The 18424-nt window shown below is 40.4% G+C and overlaps 1 long non-coding RNA gene across 1 annotated transcript; it reads right to left on the bottom strand.

Moving 5' to 3' along the window:
* Positions 1-1548: 1548 nt before the first annotated feature.
* Positions 1549-16185, bottom strand: LOC117521025. Its single transcript, XR_004563858.1, has 3 exons — positions 15980-16185; positions 4901-4904; positions 1549-1562 (listed from the first exon to the last, which is right to left on the bottom strand). It is a non-coding gene; the product is annotated as an uncharacterized LOC117521025 (long non-coding RNA).
* Positions 16186-18424: the final 2239 nt, after the last annotated feature.

Here is an 18424-nt window from a genome sequence, read left to right as displayed (position 1 = left end):
GATAAATGCCAAATAGCGCAGCCATTTTGGCGTACACCCCATATAAGCTCAAATATCGCCATACGCAACGTTGATACATGAGGCCCAATATGCGTGCAAGTGCGTGGATCAAAGTCATGCAAGTGTCAGGGCACCCATAGGCAAGTTTCTTCCGGTGTGCATTTGAGCGCTTTTGCATGTCAACATGCCGGTGTGAGTGAATGGGCGAATGTGAGGTATCATTGTAAAGTACTTTAAGTGTTTACTTCATATTGAAAAGCCCTATAGAAATGCAGTCCTTTTATCACATTGTAACAAAGTTTTAAATGTGATGAAAAAATGCATAGTTATTTCAACTTAACTATAGAAGTCTTGTGGCATTAACTCAGTTGACAGTTGAGATAGCAGTTCCTTTTTAGGTGGAATAGGTAGAAAAGGCAGTGAGGCAGTCTGAGTCTGTGGACATTTTTAAGTCAAGACTCAAAACCTATTTTTATTCTCTTTCTTATGGATAGTTTTTATTTTTATTTGTTTTATTCTTTTACTTCTGTTTTTATTTATGTATTTGAATTTTTTATTCATTTTTAATTATTTATTCAATTTTATGTTGACTTGTTTTATGTAAGGCACCTTGAGAAGGCTTTTGTTGTGATTTGGCGCATTATAAGCTAATTAAATTAAATTAAATTAAATTATATTGCACTTGGTTGGGCACTTCTTTCGATTTGGAACCCGTGGGAATCACACCTGTGCATTCAAGAGTCTGATCACCCACAGGTAAAAACTGTCTTTGATGCGATTTGTCTGGTACTTGTGGCTTGCATGGGATTGAGCCAAGCAGATTTTCTGCGCACTGCTGAGGCCACAGGAGGCGGTAATGTCTTCCAGGGAGGGCAGGGGGTAGCCAATGATATTCTGGGCTGCATTAATCACTTGCTGCGGCACTCTCTTGACCCCAGCTGCGCAGCTTGCAAACCACACTGTGATGCAGTATGACAAGATAGTTTCCACTGTGGTTTGCTGGAATGTCCTCAGCAGACTGGCCTCCAGACGACACTTCCTCAGCAGTCTGAAAATGTGCAGCTGGAGACCACTTTTTGACCAGTGCCGATGTGTTGATGGACCAGGATAGGTCATCGGAAAGGTGCACCCCCAGGAATCTGAAGGAGACCCTCTCCAGTCAAAGCGCGGTGCTTTATTTTGTTTAACTTAAAGTGTGTTTTATTTAATAAAATTAACTTGAACTTTTTAGCTGCTATCCATCTCCTTCAGGGCTCATTAAACCTTTCCTAAAGCAATATTTGTCTCATAAATTTGATAGGCTGATACCATTCTGTCATCATTGGATGATTACGCCAACATACATAGACAGTATTGTTAGTTTAAAAAAAAAAAAAAAAACTATGAAGTGTAACAAACATACAATAGTCTAGTAGTTCCAAGTGACCATGCATGATTTTTTTTCTCACCTCATTTACCAGGTGGGACAAGGTTAGCATCTGAGTTTTTGTTGAAATTCTAGAAGACAGTTTGGTTAAATTTATTTGCAATTATCAGTCCAACAGTTTTCATGTTTTAAAATGCTCTGATGAACAGCATGCAGGAACAGCACAGAATAGCAAACCTAAGGGCCCCTTCACATATAGTGCGAAGTTTGAACGAAGTGCACACTTAGTGCGCATGATGCAGGAATCTTGTGCAAACCGTGTAATGTTGTCCCTGCATCCAATGCCTCGTACACCTGTTGCAACAACTATTTGTGCACACAAGCGCCTGAAAGACAAAGTGTGCGCTGTGCAAACCCATCACACCCTCTTGCGGCAGGTGGCGGCCAAATTCCCGGTGACACGCAAGCAAGCCATACATCAACAACATCCAGAAACGCTGCTGCCTTCTCTGTGCCCGAGCTCATTTGAAATGGACAGATGCAAAGTGGAAAAATGTGCTGTGGTGTGATGAGTCCACATTTCAAATTATTTTTGGAAATCATGGACGTCGGGTCCTTCAGACATAAGAGGAAAAAGACCATCCAGATTGTTACCAGTGCAAAGTTCAAAAGCCAGCATCTGTGATGGTATGTTAGTGCTCATGGCATGGGCAACTTACACATCTGTGATGACACCATCAATGCTGAAAGGTACATCCAGGTTTTGGAGCAACACATGCTGCCATCCAAGCAACGTCTTTTTCAGGGACATCCCTGCTTATTTCAGCAAGACAATGCCAAGTCACATTCTGCACGTGTTACAACAGTGTGGCTTTGTAGTAAAAGAGTGCTGGTACTAGACTGGCCTGTTAGAAGGAAAGGTGATGTAACACAGTGGAAAACATACCACTGTCCCAGCTTTTTTGAAACGTGTTGCAGGCATCCATTTCAAAATAAGCAAATATTTGCACAAAAACAATAAAGTCTAACGGTTTGAACATTAAATATCTTGTCTTTGTGGTGTATTCAATTGAATATAGGTTGAACAGGATTTGCAAATCATTGTATTCTGTTTGTATTTACATTTTACACAACGTCCTAACTTCATTGGAATTGGGTTTGTAATTGGAAAAAAAAAAAATCACAGTTTGATCATAAAATAAAAAAAAAAGAAAAAGAAAGTTGTGTTGAGAATGACAACTCTTGTTCATGCATACTTATTCATAATTTTCTACTATGTTGAATATCAATTCTGAGGCTTTTCTGTTATTCATTCATACACTTAAGAATATTCAGGTTCTGAGTTCATAAAAACTTATTCTGTAAATAGTTTTGTGATCAAAAACATTGCTTTGAATGTCAATTTTGAGGCTGTACTGTAAATAGTTTTCAAATAAACAATAAATATAGCAACTTCTAAATAATCCATATCAATTTCAGACTTAAAATAATGTACAGATTTAAGGCCCACCCACTTTGATTAAACCACACCCACAAAAGAGGAAAAAGACCATCCAGATTGTTACCAGTGCAAAGTTCAAAAGCCAGCATCTGTGATGGTATGGGGGTGTGTTAGTGCTCATGGCATGGACAACTTACACATCTGTGATGGCACCATCAATACTGAAAGGTACATCCAAGTTTTGGAGCAACACATGCTGCCATCCAAGCAACGTCTTTATCAGGGACGTCCCTGCTTATTTCAGCAAGACAATGCCAAGCCACATTCTGCAAGCGTTACAACAGCATTGCTTCGTAGTAAAAGAGTGCAGGTACTCGACTGGCCTCCCTGCAGTCCAGACCTGTCGCCCATTGAAAATGTGTGGCGCATTTACACATTAAATATCTTGTCTTTGTGGTGTATTCAATTGAATATAGGTTGAAGAGGATTTGCAAATCATTGTATTCTGTTTTTATTTACATTTTACACAACGTCCCAACGTCACTGGAACTGGGGTTGTACATGGAAAGTCCATTTTCCTGTTTTTCCTGTATTTCCCTATACAAGTGACAGATACAATACACTTTACATGCTTGTAGTGAAACCAAGACACTCTAGGCAATACATCACAGTTTGACATTATGGGAATTAGAGTGGTCTGATTACAAGCTGACTCAGCGCACACTATCACAGTCTTTACAATACAATGACAAAACAAAAAAGCACTATTACTCCTTAAAGTTGCCACTGTATATCAAATATTGATATCAGCCTTTCAATTACCCAGTGTTTTTAAAGATTATAGAAGTAAAAGAATTGATGACATTTCTACAAAAAAAACCCTTTTGATTCCATCTATATTTGTAGGCTAACAACCTTTATCCTTTTGAATGTTTGGGCCCAAAACTGAAATTAAATGCACAACATTTATCCTTGAACAGATTTATTATAAATATCTGTGGCTATATACCCAGCGGAGACACATGTCGTTAAACATGGATAAATCATCTGTTGCTCCAATGCTCGGGGCTTTGTCTTGGCAGTGTTGAGACGAAGAAGAATAGATGCCTTCGGGGCAACAGAATATAATCAATCAAAAAATGAAATGACAAACATCTCAATTCATATTCAACAAACTGTCATATATTTTTATTAATGAATTAAAATAATCTTTCAAATGTAAAGCATTGCAAGGGAGAGTCATTGTAAGCAAAAGACCAAGTAATTTTTTTTAACAATTGACCTTCTAACTGAAAGATTATTGATGCTACCATTGTCCAAACATCTCCTGACAGTTTAAAACTGATGGATAAACTTGTCTTCCAGCAAATGTGCATGAAGCAAGGAAGCAAACATAACAACAATACTCCTGAAGCCGTGGTGAGATAAATTGGTAAAACCTAAGTTCTGGGTGAGCTGTTTTGTGCTCAAAGAATTATGGAATAATGTTTTTTAAAGAACAGATAATGTGATTATTACCTCATAATCAGCTGAATCCAATTAAAGCACCAGCATGAACTTTCTGTGAAATGAGCAGTTACAGACACTCAGATGAGGTGTACTATTTGCAAGCAATGTGGTGCACTTCCCTGAGGAGGTGCATGTGCCTTGGTGCACAGAAACTGGAAAAGTCCAAGTCCAAAGTCCACCTTTTCCTGAAGTGGCATTGACATCTCTGGGCTTGGAGGCATCATGGTTTGGACCATCACATAGTGGAAACATGTATTGCAGTCATATTAATATTATTAATTGATCCTCTGGACCAAAGATCAAACCATCCACACTGTTATCATCAACAAGTCCAAAACCCAGGGCCAGTCATGGAATGGGATTGTGTCAGTGACCTTGGCAAAGGTAATTTATATTTCTGTCATTGCAGCATTCATGGAAAAAGTACATTGAGATTTAATAGAAACGTAAGTTGACTTCATGATGAAATCTTTTCCATGGACGTCCATACTTTTTCTACAAGACAATGCATCACCACATCCTGCAAACATTACAAAGGCCTGGCTGAGCAGAGATGGATGCAGTTACTGTTCTGGCCTGCCCACAGCCCTGACCTGTCCTGAAAAGAGAATATGTTGAGAATTTTACAATGAAAATTGCAATGATCTCTCGACGTTTTATGGAATGTGTTGCAGGAGTGGATGTTTATTAATAAATTAAATTAAGCTGGCTGGGGTTGAGGAGTGGGCATGAATATCTTGGGTTCATATTGTTTGCAATGAAATCGAAGTAAACAATTCTAAAGCCCCCATCACACATAGCAAGAATGTGCAGGAACCAGGTCGACACTGCAAATATGGTCATAATCCAGATGCAGTCGGGAGGAAAAGAGGCGTGGTCAGCCTTGTCAGAACGCATCCAGACTGCCTCATGCAAACCTGCAGGATGCTGACCAAACATATTTCTGACAACTGTCAGATGACACAGACTGCTGTCAGACACCACAAACATTGGAGCTGTCACTCGCCCACTCACTCACCCATGCAGTCAAATCTTTGCTTGTCCTCACATTCTTAGCGCTCAACTGGCCTCTCATCAGGAGGAGGATGCACTGTCAGGAATGTGTGTGTCTCACATGACAGAGTGTGCGCATGTACGTGTGTAGAACAAGTGATCCAAGCAGCATGCGAGTGTGTGGCCAGATGAAATGTTCACTCGGCTGTGCGCGTGTGTTCATAATGGCTGAACAAGCCACTCTGCGTGCATATGCGGGGCGCATGCGCACACGCATGTGCGCACAAGAAACAGGAGATGTCCATCCAGAGAGCGCACAGAAAAGTTGACAGCTCTCAGTGATCACCTGCTGTTGTCCAGTCCGGTGAAAAATCCCTTTCGGTGTTTAATCAGCATATACTTGTATTGCTAGATTTTAGTTGTCCAGCTGGACTCCATAACTGCTGCTGAGCTGTGCTGGCAGTGCACCAACTTCCCACATGTGCACAACATTTTTCAGCAAACTTTTTCTTCTCTCTTTTTTGGAAGTCTTTTTTTTGGCATTTTACTTGATAGCATTTTAACACAACTGTAGTTGGATTATCGGTGCGGGACAGCACTTCACATGGGATTTATTTATGCCAGAGATGGATTATGCATTTGTCAGCTGATCGACATTGCCAGCACATAGAGCAGCTGGGTAAAAGGGACTTCACCAGTTGTCTGTGCTGTGCTGTGGAACGCAGGGTACTGGAAGTGAGTTGCATGTGTATTTATGTTGCCATGCACCGTGGAGAAACATTTCCACTTCATACCTGCTACAGGCTTAGGAGGTGAACATGTAATAATACGTGCATTACAGTGGTGACATCCCGTTCAGCTGCGTTGCGGGGCGCTGCACCAAGCATCTGACGCACGCACAGTGCCACATACATATCATACATGTCAACATTTCTTTTGCACTCCCTGGCCGGGGACCAGTGGAGGTGGAAAAACATGGCACAGCATGTCGGCAGGCTTTGCTGTGACCGATTGATCTCAGAGCTCAATCACCCACAGATTGTTTCAGATGCTGTTTTGATGCCGTCAGAATATGTAGACTGTGATCAGATGACGCAAAAACTGCGTACAGACCGCCATCAGATGTGCACCGCATCTCGATGGTGTTTTGAACATGTGTAACACACTTGGGACAGCCGAGCGAATGGGACCAAATATGTAGATGCTCAAAGACTGGCGTCCATTGGTCTTCAGACTGCATGTCAGTATTTCCAGATTGTGGCCAGATGTGTCATTCTGACACCATTCGGCCTCAATCAGTGTATGTGTGATGGGGTATAAGAATCACCCCAAACTTTAAAGAATTGTTCCTTGGCCCATGCTCCACCCCTCTACCATTTTTTTTTTTTTCAGAAAACTGATGAGATCATTTTTCCTTCCTTTGTGAAAAAAAAAAAAATATCTGGCTGAACTCTGCCTGCAATAAACTCTTGACATATTGTCTTGAAACATTGTCTTGTCAAATGAAACATGAAGAACACACCAGACTGTGAAAGAACACAGCAGCCACAAGAAGTGTTATTGTTCCTACAACATTCACCTATTTTGAGTTGTTCAAATAAAAGGGAACATGACACTGTGAACTCTCATTCATTATTTACTTTCAGCTGTAATACTCTCTGATGGAACTAAACACTAAAGAAACATGCAATATCAGTGCCATACCAAACTGGATATGGACCAAACAATAGATTTTGGAATATGTTTCCATAATAAATATATATTTTGAAATGATTGCATATTTTGTGTTTCATCAGGTTTTTTTTGCATTATGTAATATAGATGAACAAGTGGAATATTAAAGTGTGCAAACATGCAATTAATATCGCTGGCTTTTAGCACATCACTGAATCACAAAGTACCACAAAGCTTCAGTTGTGTGCACATGCATGTGCAAATGTCAGCATCTCTTTCATGCTCAGTCTCGTTTTTATATTGGGTAGCAAATATCTAGCCTAGCTTCACTCTATTTCCCCTTCTAGCATGGAACTGGAACAAAGAGGGAAATGAATACAGAGACAATTAAAAAAAGAAAAAGAAAAAGACATGATTTTCACAGACAAGAACAGGTGGCTCTCATCCCACCATGTTACTCACACTTTTACAGGGTAAAATATTTATTGAACTGCCACAAAATGAAGCACTCATAAATTGGTTTCCACGCATGGTGGCACTCAGGCTCATTGCAAGTAAATGTTGTGCACCATATTTTTTTAATGACTAATGGTCTACAAACTAGCACAGCAGGAAACATTATTGTACAGGCTGTGTCAGGACAATGAAATGAACATGAAAAGGACAGAAAAAGAAAAGCCAGACAGGCAAACATACAAGTCTTCTTTGTTGCTCTGAATTCTAATCTAAATGCTTGACCACATCTGAAACACAGTTATCCTGCAAGCTTATTGATTGTATACATCAAAGCAGTGGAATCAGTTTCCTGTTAGTGAATCTGGACTTCCCTGTGATTTTGCTGCTATCATAAAGATGGGTCAAACTAAAGAAAGTCAACTCTTTCCAACCTATTTGTCAAGGCACACAAAACAAACAAACAAATAAAACCTCTTAATAACACCAGGAACAAGAATTCAGTTCTGGGAGCATGTTTCAATACATCCATGACACCATAGACCTTGGGTTCTGGATGGCAATTGCCCAGGCATACAACCAGTTCAACCCCCCAATCAACCATTCAATCAATCAATTTCAATCAATTTTATTTATATAGCGCCAGATCACAACAAACAGCTGCCCCAAGGTGCTTTATATTGTAAGGCAAGGCCATACAATAATTACGGAAAAACCCCAACGGTCAAAACGACCCCCTGTGAGCAAGCACTTGGAGACAGTGGGAAGGAAAAAACTCCCTTTTAACAGGAAGAAACCTCCAGCAGAACCAGGCTCAGGGAGGGGCAGTCTTCTGCTGGGACTGGTTGGGGCTGAGGGAGAGAACCAGGAAAAAGGCATGCTGTGGAGGGGAGCAGAGATCAATCACTAATGATTAAATGCAGAGTGGTGCATACAGAGCAAAAGGAGAAAGAAACACTCAGTGCATCATGGGAACCCCCCAGCAGTCTAAGTCTATAGCAGCATAACTAAGGGATGGTTCAGGGTCACCTGATCCAGCCCTAACTATAAGCTTTAGCAAAAAGGATTTTTAGCATTAAGGACTTTAGCATTAAGACAGTTTCATGATTTGTGTAGTCAGCCTCATTTTCTTAGTTAATATACATTGATCCCTGCATTTCAAGTTTGCAACACATTCCTAAAAAGTTGGGATGGGGGAAATTTAGGGCAAGTAATGATGCCAACTAAATAAGTCAATAAATAAATCAACCAATAAGCAATGGTATTATTTCAAACAAGTGCTGTCAACAGATGATTGCAAACATGATTTGGTCCCAAAAAAAGGATGAGTCTTGGAGAGGCAATGATGGGCCGAGGATCTCCACTTTGTCAAGAATGTCTAAGGAAATTACTGAAATATTTAAAAACAGTGTTCCCCAGAGAAAGATTAGAAGGGATTTTCATATTTATTTCTGTACACTGCATAACATCATTATATAAGGAATATGAAGAAATTTAAGTGTGTAAAGGGCAAGGGTGCATGCTTAAGTTGTGAACTCTGATCCCTCAGATGGCAATTCATCAAGAACTATCATTCATCAATAACGGATACAACAATAAAGGTAAGGAATTGCTTTTGGGAACCTGAGTGAAGCACAATAATACAGACAGTGTTGCCACAGTGTTGATTACTGATTACTCCTTGAAAAAGTAACTTAGTTACTTTACTGATTACTCAATTGTAAAAGTAACTAAGTTAGATTACTAGTTACTTTTTTAGTTACTTTCCCCAGCTGCCGACAACAACCCATGTCAACATGGGTTGTTGTCTTCTAGTGACCACAATGCTCACTAGAAGTCTTTCAGAAAGCGCTGTAACTAGGTTTAAGGATATGATTCCTTCTTTATGTTCTCTAATGCCATATACCAACACAGTGCAGAGTAGCTACCTAAACTCTGTAAGGGAGATAGAGTATCTCGTCAATAGTTTTACATCCTCATTGAAGACAACTTTGGATGCTGTAGCTCCTCTGAAAAAGAGAGCTTTAAATCAGAAGTGTCTGACTCCGTGGTATAACTCACAAACTCGTAGCTTAAAGCAGATAACCCGTAAGTTGGAGAGGAAATGGCGTCTCACTAATTTAGAAGATCTTCACTTAGCCTGGAAAAAGAGTCTGTTGCTCTATAAAAAAGCCTTCTGTAAAGCTAGGACATCTTTCTACTCATCACTAATTGAAGAAAATAAGAACAACCCCAGGTTTCTTTTCAGCACTGTAGCCAGGCTGACAAAGAGTCAGAGCTCTATTGAGCTGAATATTCCATTAACTTTAACTAGTAATGACTTCATGACTTTCTTTGCTAACAAAATTTTAACTATTAGAGAAAAAATTACTCATAACCATCCCAAAGACGTATCGTTATCTTTGGCTGCTTTCAGTGATGCCGGTATTTGGTTAGACTCTTTCTCTCCGATTGTTCTGTCTGAGTTATTTTCATTAGTTACTTCATCCAAACCATCAACATGTTTATTAGACCCCATTCCTACCAGGCTGCTCAAGGAAGCCCTACCATTATTTAATGCTTCGTTCTTAAATATGATCAATCTATCTTTGTTAGTTGGCTATGTACCACAGGCTTTTAAGGTGGCAGTAATTAAACCATTACTTAAAAAGCCATCACTTGACCCAGCTATCTTAGCTAATTATAGGCCAATCTCCAACCTTCCTTTTCTCTCAAAAATTCTTGAAAGGGTAGTTGTAAAACAGCTAACTGATCATCTGCAGAGGAATGGTCTATTTGAAGAGTTTCAGTCAGGTTTTAGAATTCATCATAGTACAGAAACAGCATTAGTGAAGGTTACAAATGATCTTCTTATGGCCTTGGACAGTGGACTCATCTCTGTGCTTGTTCTGTTAGACCTCAGTGCTGCTTTTGATACTGTTGACCATAAAATTTTATTACAGAGATTAGCGCATGCCATAGGTATTAAAGGCACTGCGCTGCGGTGGTTTGAATCATATTTGTCTAATAGATTACAATTTGTTCATGTAAATGGGGAATCTTCTTCACAGACTAAAGTTAATTATGGAGTTCCACAAGGTTCTGTGCTAGGACCAATTTTATTCACTTTATACATGCTTCCCTTAGGCAGTATTATTAGACGGTATTGCTTAAATTTTCATTGTTACGCAGATGATACCCAGCTTTATCTATCCATGAAGCCAGAGGACACACACCAATTAGCTAAACTGCAGGATTGTCTTACAGACATAAAGACATGGATGACCTCTAATTTCCTGCTTTTAAACTCAGATAAATCTGAAGTTATTGTACTTGGCCCCACAAATCTTAGAAACATGGTGTCTAACCAGATCCTTACTCTGGATGGCATTACCCTGACCTCTAGTAATACTGTGAGAAATCTTGGAGTCATTTTTGATCAGGATATGTCATTCAAAGCGCATATTAAACAAATATGTAGGACTGCTTTTTTGCATTTACGCAATATCTCTAAAATCAGAAAGGTCTTGTCTCAGAGTGATGCTGAAAAACTAATTCATGCATTTATTTCCTCTAGGCTGGACTATTGTAATTCATTATTATCAGGTTGTCCTAAAAGTTCCCTAAAAAGCCTTCAGTTAATTCAAAATGCTGCAGCTAGAGTACTGACGGGGACTAGAAGGAGAGAGCATATCTCACCCATATTGGCCTCTCTTCATTGGCTTCCTGTTAATTCTAGAATAGAATTTAAAATTCTTCTTCTTACTTATAAGGTTTTGAATAATCAGGTCCCATCTTATCTTAGGGACCTCGTAGTACCATATCACCCCAATAGAGCGCTTCGCTCTCAGACTGCAGGCTTACTTGTAGTTCCTAGGGTTTGTAAGAGTAGAATGGGAGGCAGAGCCTTCAGCTTTCAGGCTCCTCTCCTGTGGAACCAGCTCCCAATTCAGATCAGGGAGACAGACACCCTCTCTACTTTTAAGATTAGGCTTAAAACTTTCCTTTTTGCTAAAGCTTATAGTTAGGGCTGGATCAGGTGACCCTAAACCATCCCTTAGTTATGCTGCTATAGACGTAGACTGCTGGGGGGTTCCCATGATGCACTGTTTCTTTCTCTTTTTGCTCTGTATGCACCACTCTGCATTTAATCATTAGTGATCGATCTCTGCTCCCCTCCACACCATGTCTTTTTCCTGGTTCTCTCCCTCAGCCCCAACCAGTCCCAGCAGAAGACTGCCCCTCCCTGAGCCTGGTTCTGCTGGAGGTTTCTTCCTGTTAAAAGGGAGTTTTTCCTTCCCACTGTAGCCAAGTGCTTGCTCACAGGGGGTCGTTTTGACCGTTGGGGTTTTACATAATTATTGTATGGCCTTGCCTTACAATATAAAGCGCCTTGGGGCAACTGTTTGTTGTGATTTGGCGCTATATAAAAAAATTGATTGAAATTGATTGATTGAAGTTACAGATAATCGATAACCGATAACTTCCAGAATTGTCTCCGTTACACTTGCAACTACTAACAAGCTGATTTTGAGTTTTAACACCACAAGCGCTTTTGGAAGCATCAAAAGCGACAACATACCCAAACAATGAGTCAGCACGTCTGTCCTTGAGCGTCCTGTCCCCTGCTGGAAGCTCCAGTTTACTACATTGCTTCCAGCACCGAAGCAACTGAGCAAAGCCACAATGCTCAAATCTCTACTCAGTCACAATGCTGCCGTCAGGCCGAGGTCTTGGAAAATAAAGCAGTGCTGAGTTATGGTTTGGTGTATAAATAAAATGAATACTGATAGAATAACTCCATTCATGTCAATTCTGTTATTTGTGCAAAGTTAATGTTATGTGTAGGATGCAGGTGGAGGAGCGGTCCAGCGTCTGACTGAACCCAGCGCTAAATAACCAGAAGCAGTTCCAAAAGAAACAAATTAATTTTTCTTCCCACTATGCAATACACAAATACAAAATAAATGAGTCTGGTGGGGTGAAGAGGCCGTGCGCTCTCCCCGCGCCTCAACGGATCGGCGCCCGAACATTCTGGACTCAGGAGTTCCACCAACACCCCCAGGTGGCTTTTCCCAAGACTGTACTCTGTGAAGGAGGAACAGAGGTGAGGTTATTCAGTACTTTTATCAAGAAAAACTATTTAGAGGCACACTTATCAGCAACACGTTCAGGACTGATTTCAGGCTTAATTCAAAAGAACAGCTGCTCACAGCTTGTGGAGGATTATCAATCCGCACGCCACAGCCGCGAGGAGCAAACGAGATGATTCTCTTCAATGCTTAATTTTAGCTGCGCAACAATGCCACTTTATATTCACAGATAAGCTTATAAGGATAATCACCTCTGACGTGTGCTGACAGCGCTTGCCTCTCACCCTCGTCCTCCTTCACAGACGCAATGTCAGATTCTGGAGCGGCCCTCAGCGTCCTCAAACGGTCGTCACACTGTCGTCACACTGTTGTATTCTCCGGCAATTAAGCCCAGATCACTGCTGGCTTAAATGCAGTTCTTCATCTCTTCATTGGTACCAGCTGAGAGTCCTCAGAACTGCATGTGAATGTCACAGGTGTCATAGATCGTCCTGATTAGAGAATCGCACGTGAGTGCAACAGGTGCAGCAGATCACCGTGACAGAGGTGAGAGACTCTTCTGCAGCACATTCTCCCCAGAGATCAGCCCCAAACCACCTGGGAAGGAAAACAAACACAAAAACCGCAAAACAGTGTCCAGCCAAGCCCCCCAACACACAACAGTTAAGACATAACATATATGTTTTAATGTTGAATAATGCACTAATTCTGAAATTTTGTAACAAACACAGATGACCATCTGGATAAAATGTGCCTCCGCTCACACTGATTGGTTGATTCATTCTATGTAAACCAACACGTTAATGTGAGGTGTGTCGTGTGTTGGTGTTTACAGATAAATGTGCTTTTGTAAAATATGCCATTTTTTATTTGTTAAAAAAAAGGCATTTTGAAAAAAAAAAAAGCGAAGTTGTAATTAGATAACCATCTGATATAACCAGTGTCAAAATAAATAGAACACTGCCATGATGTACTGGTGCTGGTGAGTTTTGGCCCTTTTTCAGCCAATTTTTCATTCGTGCGAGAATTTTTTGGATCACACTAAGTTTCAGGTTAATACATGGAGTGACGAGCTGCGTTTAACATCTCACGACCACCTCCTGATCGGCGATCGTATGGTCAGATGAAAATCAAACCTGTTTGATATTCTGGTCGGCCGTTGTGAGGGTATTCCGCTGCTGAAGCGCTACAAGCATCCAACCGCTTGCACTGTGCCTGTGCAAACACTGCAGACCTGTCTTGTAATGTATTTTTTTTTTAACTTTGATGTCTCCCATCGAGAGTTTTTGTAAATCAAATTTGAAAAAAAAGCTTCTGTTTACGCTTTACTTCTGGAAACACGAGTCCGACGTGTGGTTTTTGAACGTACAATGTGTGTGAGAACATAAGTCGTGCCCTCTGAACTTTATACCGTGCAGTTCTGTGGTACAGTTTGAGGTGGAACCGAGTACAGTGGTTGAAAATATCATAGTGTCTGCCCAGCTTCAGTTTGAATACTCCTATGAACACTACTGGCCAGCAGATGGCAGTAGAGACCTTGAAAACTTGCCAAAACAAAATTCCAGATAATCTGTGTTGCTACTTGCTAAGATGCGTGGAATTTAATAAACGCAAACACAATAACAACGTCTATGAACCCAGAGAATATATTCATGACAGTTTTAGGCACTAGAGTTTAATGCTGTTGTCCGTGGAGCCTGATCAAAGTGTCTCAAATGCATTTCTCCTGTCGTGAACGTACTGATTACCCTATCACCCATAATGCACCTGGACACAGCATGTTCACACTAAAACCTTAAAAATTAGTGCATTACTTTAAAACTAAAACATATATCTGATATTTTCACTTTATAAAACTTCAGAAGTGATGTTAATTTAAATAACTTGTCCGAAATAAGTTTGGTTAAAATTTGAACCATAAGTTAAAAATGTATGCCTCTGGATGACTTGGGTGATATTGGCCGCTTATCAGTATGGGGTTAAAAAAAAATTAGTTTTGTTTTTTTGTGACCAGTTCTATTTTGCCTGCAGAGGATAGAGTGGTTTCTAGAAGCAGTTCTCTGTTTGCAGAGGGTAGAACTACACATCTGTTCACCTTTGTTTATCACGTTAACGGTCTAAAAATTATCAGACAAAAATTTATCGGAAGATAATTAGTCCGATAATGGTTTTCAAAGTTATCTAAAAAGATAATCCGATAATGAAAACTTTATCTTTGATAATTATCAGTTATCGGATTATCGGAACTGTGCCCACCACTGTGTTTTCTCTTGTATGTCTTCAACTTCATCATCACTTCTCTCCACATCACTGTCGTCAGTCTTCTCTCTGTCTTCATCATCACCATTTTCCTCCATATCATTCTCATGTACCGTCTCTTTCTCTTCATCATCCTCATTTTCCTTCATATCATCCTCATGTCCCTTCTCTGTCTTCATCATCACCATTTCCCTCCATATCAATATCTGTCTCTTCTGTGTGTTTAACTTCTTCGTGAGGAGTAGCCTATAAGCCTACCCATGATACCTCTATCATGATCTCCTCCTTTGTGTCCTTGGATCCAGTGTTTCAAAGGCAAACTGCCTTTTGCAGCAGTTTCCAGCTGTTTTTTAACAACTTTCAATTTTCTTTCTTTCTTGGGCATTCTGAATCTGTAATCATAAAATATGCAGGGTTTAACCCCCCCCAAAAAATTGTTTGGGCAAGTACATTTTAACGGTGGCCAGTGGACCCGTGTAGATAGACTGATAGCAGCATTGCAGTTTTTCTTCATTGGTTTGGCTCATTTCTCGAAACAGAAATTACATTTACTGTTCCATGGAATAAATTGTGGCTCATTGTTGTTGTCATTTCAACTGCTCCCGTTTTTTGTGTTCTGGGTCGCCACAGCAAATACAGCCAGATCTGCATTGGTAGTTGGCACAGGTTTTACGCCAGATGCCCATCCTGACACAACTTGTTTTACCTGGAGAAACATCCACAGCTGCTGGTGTTCCAAAGAGGTCTCCCATCCAAGTACTAACCAGGCCCCGCACTACTTCTTCTGTGATCTGATAGGATGAGGCTGACACAGAGCAGATCGGCTGCAAATTGTAGCTCATTCATGTCTCTAAACTCAGTTAGCCTAAATGTATCTAGCCTTCACAAAATTCAGGAAATCTGCTTTGCACAAATGACTGCATTATCTATTTTTTATTGCAAAGTGTATCATAATAAACACTAGCGCTATTAGCATTCGTCACTTGCCTACTCAATAGCATTACTAATAAGACTGTCTGCCCTTAACTTGCTTTCTGTTATAATATATATATATATATATATATATATATATATATATATATATATAATTTTTTTTTATTAACTTTATGTCTTTAACTTTCAACCTGAACTTGCAAGCTGAAGTTTAAAAGGCACTTTTCAGAGGACATTTTAAAAAATGATTCCAGTTACTTAGCCCGGCAGGTAGTCAACTTAAACCTGCCGGAAACCCTGATATGCAATGCTAACCCAACTTTTAACTTCACTTGCTAGCTCTGAAAAGCTATTTCCACAAGATGTAGCGAGGTAGCTCCTCATGCAATAGGCATATCTCTCTAATAATAGAACTTAGAAGAGAGCAGTTGATTGTTTTTCCACCAAAGAGGGAAATTTAGTGTATTTTGACAACCAGGATTGGACTTTAGCACACGTTTTTGCCTCCCAATAGGACACTTAAGTACGTGTTTTGATTGTTTTTCCACCAAAGAGGGAAATTTAGTGTATTTTGACAACCAGGATTGGACTTTAGCACACGTTTTTGCCTCCCAATAGGACACTTAAGTACGTGTTTTGGCTCCCAAGAGGGCATTTGAGGGCAGTTTAGCACAGGTTTTGGCTCCCAAGAGGGCACTTGAGGGCAGTTTAGCAAATGTTTTGGCTCCCAAGAGGGCACCTGAGGGCATCTCACATTTTGGCTCCGTAGAGGACACTTTAGCACACATTTTGGCTCCCAAGAGGGCACTTGAGGGCAGTTTACCACACGCCTGACCCCTAACAGAGCAGTTTAGTACATGTTTTGGCTCCCAAGAGGGCAGTTTAGCACACCTTTTCAACAACTGAGCGACAAGGGGGGGCGACCCCCAGTGCATGCCACAGGTTCCATCCCAAAGCTGTGAAATATATCACACACCACTCTGCCCAAACACATCAAAGACAATAATTACCAGAAAAAAAACAAACAAAAAAAAACACAGCATGAAATATCTTGGGTTCATACTGAATGCCTACAAACTGAAATCAAACAAATTGAAGTAAATGAATCATTTTATTTTAGTTCTTTTTTCATATTCCATACCTTCCATAATTTTTTTTTCTGACTTGGCCTTGTATGATAGATTTCATCAAAGCCTATATACAAGATAAATCATGGAGACCTTGCACATACTTGAACATTGCCCCACAGTTTGACAACCATTGTAAATGCCCAACAGTTTAATTTAGAGCATTCTTTTGATGAGTATATCGAAGTGTCCTTGGTTGATGGCTCACAATGTAAAATCACCTCAGTTCATAGTGTGTATTTTCCCTTTTGCTATTACTTTAAACTCCAAACTGATGAAAGCAGACAATAACCCTAACCTCCTAACTCCATAAGCTCTTTCGAGCTACCTCTCCACTTCAAAATCCAAGAACCCAGTGACATGAACATAAATGCAGAGATAAATGAATGTCTCTACCAGTTCAAAATGCTCAACATATACAGAGTCCGCAAAGTCATTGAAAGCCTGGATTTTTAGTCTTAATCCAGGACAAATGCAGACTCACTTCAATGTCCAACTTCTCTGTTTCAAAAGTTCTTTAATCAGGGCATCCACTGACCATAGCATCATCTGTAAAATCAAGGTCAGTGAACCTTTGCTTGCTGGCAAAGGCACCTAAGGTCTGTTTCACACGGCAAGATAATTAGGCCGATATTGGACCCAATCTTACCCTTCCGACAATCTTAATGATGGACCGACTATCGTGATGATGCTAAAGATAATCTTATCAGATATTCCTGCCGTGTGTGGTGTGTTAAGAGCGCTCTGATCTGCTCAGAAGGACATCAGGAGCGCTCAGACCAGAAATCGGAGATATTCAACATGTTGGATTGTCTTGGCCCGATATCGCAGTGGGTGTTGTGTTCCCTGACCACAAATGAGAACACAGCCTGCTGAATGTGACGTGCAGCCAATCAGAAAGCGAGGTGACAGATACACAGAGCATAATGTAAATTCAGAACAGCTGTTATGGCTTACCAGAAAAGCTGGTGGTCATGCTGTCTCCACCCCTTTAAACGAACGCCTTTTCTTTTTCTTTTTTGATTGCTTTTTTTTTCCCTCTCTCTCTCTGTTGTAAATAGTCCACAAACTATCTCTGCTACTCTGAAGTCACCTTTAATCTCGAGAGATTTTGCGATATTTCCTGTCTGACCTGGGAATGTTGGTGCGTGAAATCTGTTTGTGTGTGGTGTGTTGTCTTTACCATGTGGCTGCACACCACACACTGTATGACCAACACTGTTAGATCTATGTTTTTTTTTTTATCTCCATATGTGTGGTGTCTCAGGTTTTAGAAACCTACAGATAATTTTAAAAACCTACCGTGTGAACCACGCTTTAGCCTGCTCTCCACAACCCTCCCAAACAACCAGTCCATGCAAGCATTGAGCAGTGTAGGAGCCTGAACAAATCCCTGATGAACATCAGAATTCACTGGAAAGAAGTCACAGACTCTGTCCCTACTCCACACAGTTATAATGCCCACCAACTGGTTGGGTAGCCCACAGAATTATATCTCCCAGGGAGCTGGCTGGTCAACAGAGTCAAATCAACACAGGCTGCAAAGAACCACTGCATGTGTTTCAAGTGTACATCCACATCTATGTCAACATCTATG

Source organism: Thalassophryne amazonica, chromosome 11, assembly GCF_902500255.1.
Source record: "Thalassophryne amazonica chromosome 11, fThaAma1.1, whole genome shotgun sequence".
Lineage (NCBI taxonomy): Eukaryota > Metazoa > Chordata > Actinopteri > Batrachoidiformes > Batrachoididae > Thalassophryne > Thalassophryne amazonica.
This window is presented reverse-complemented; position numbering and strand designations above follow the sequence as displayed.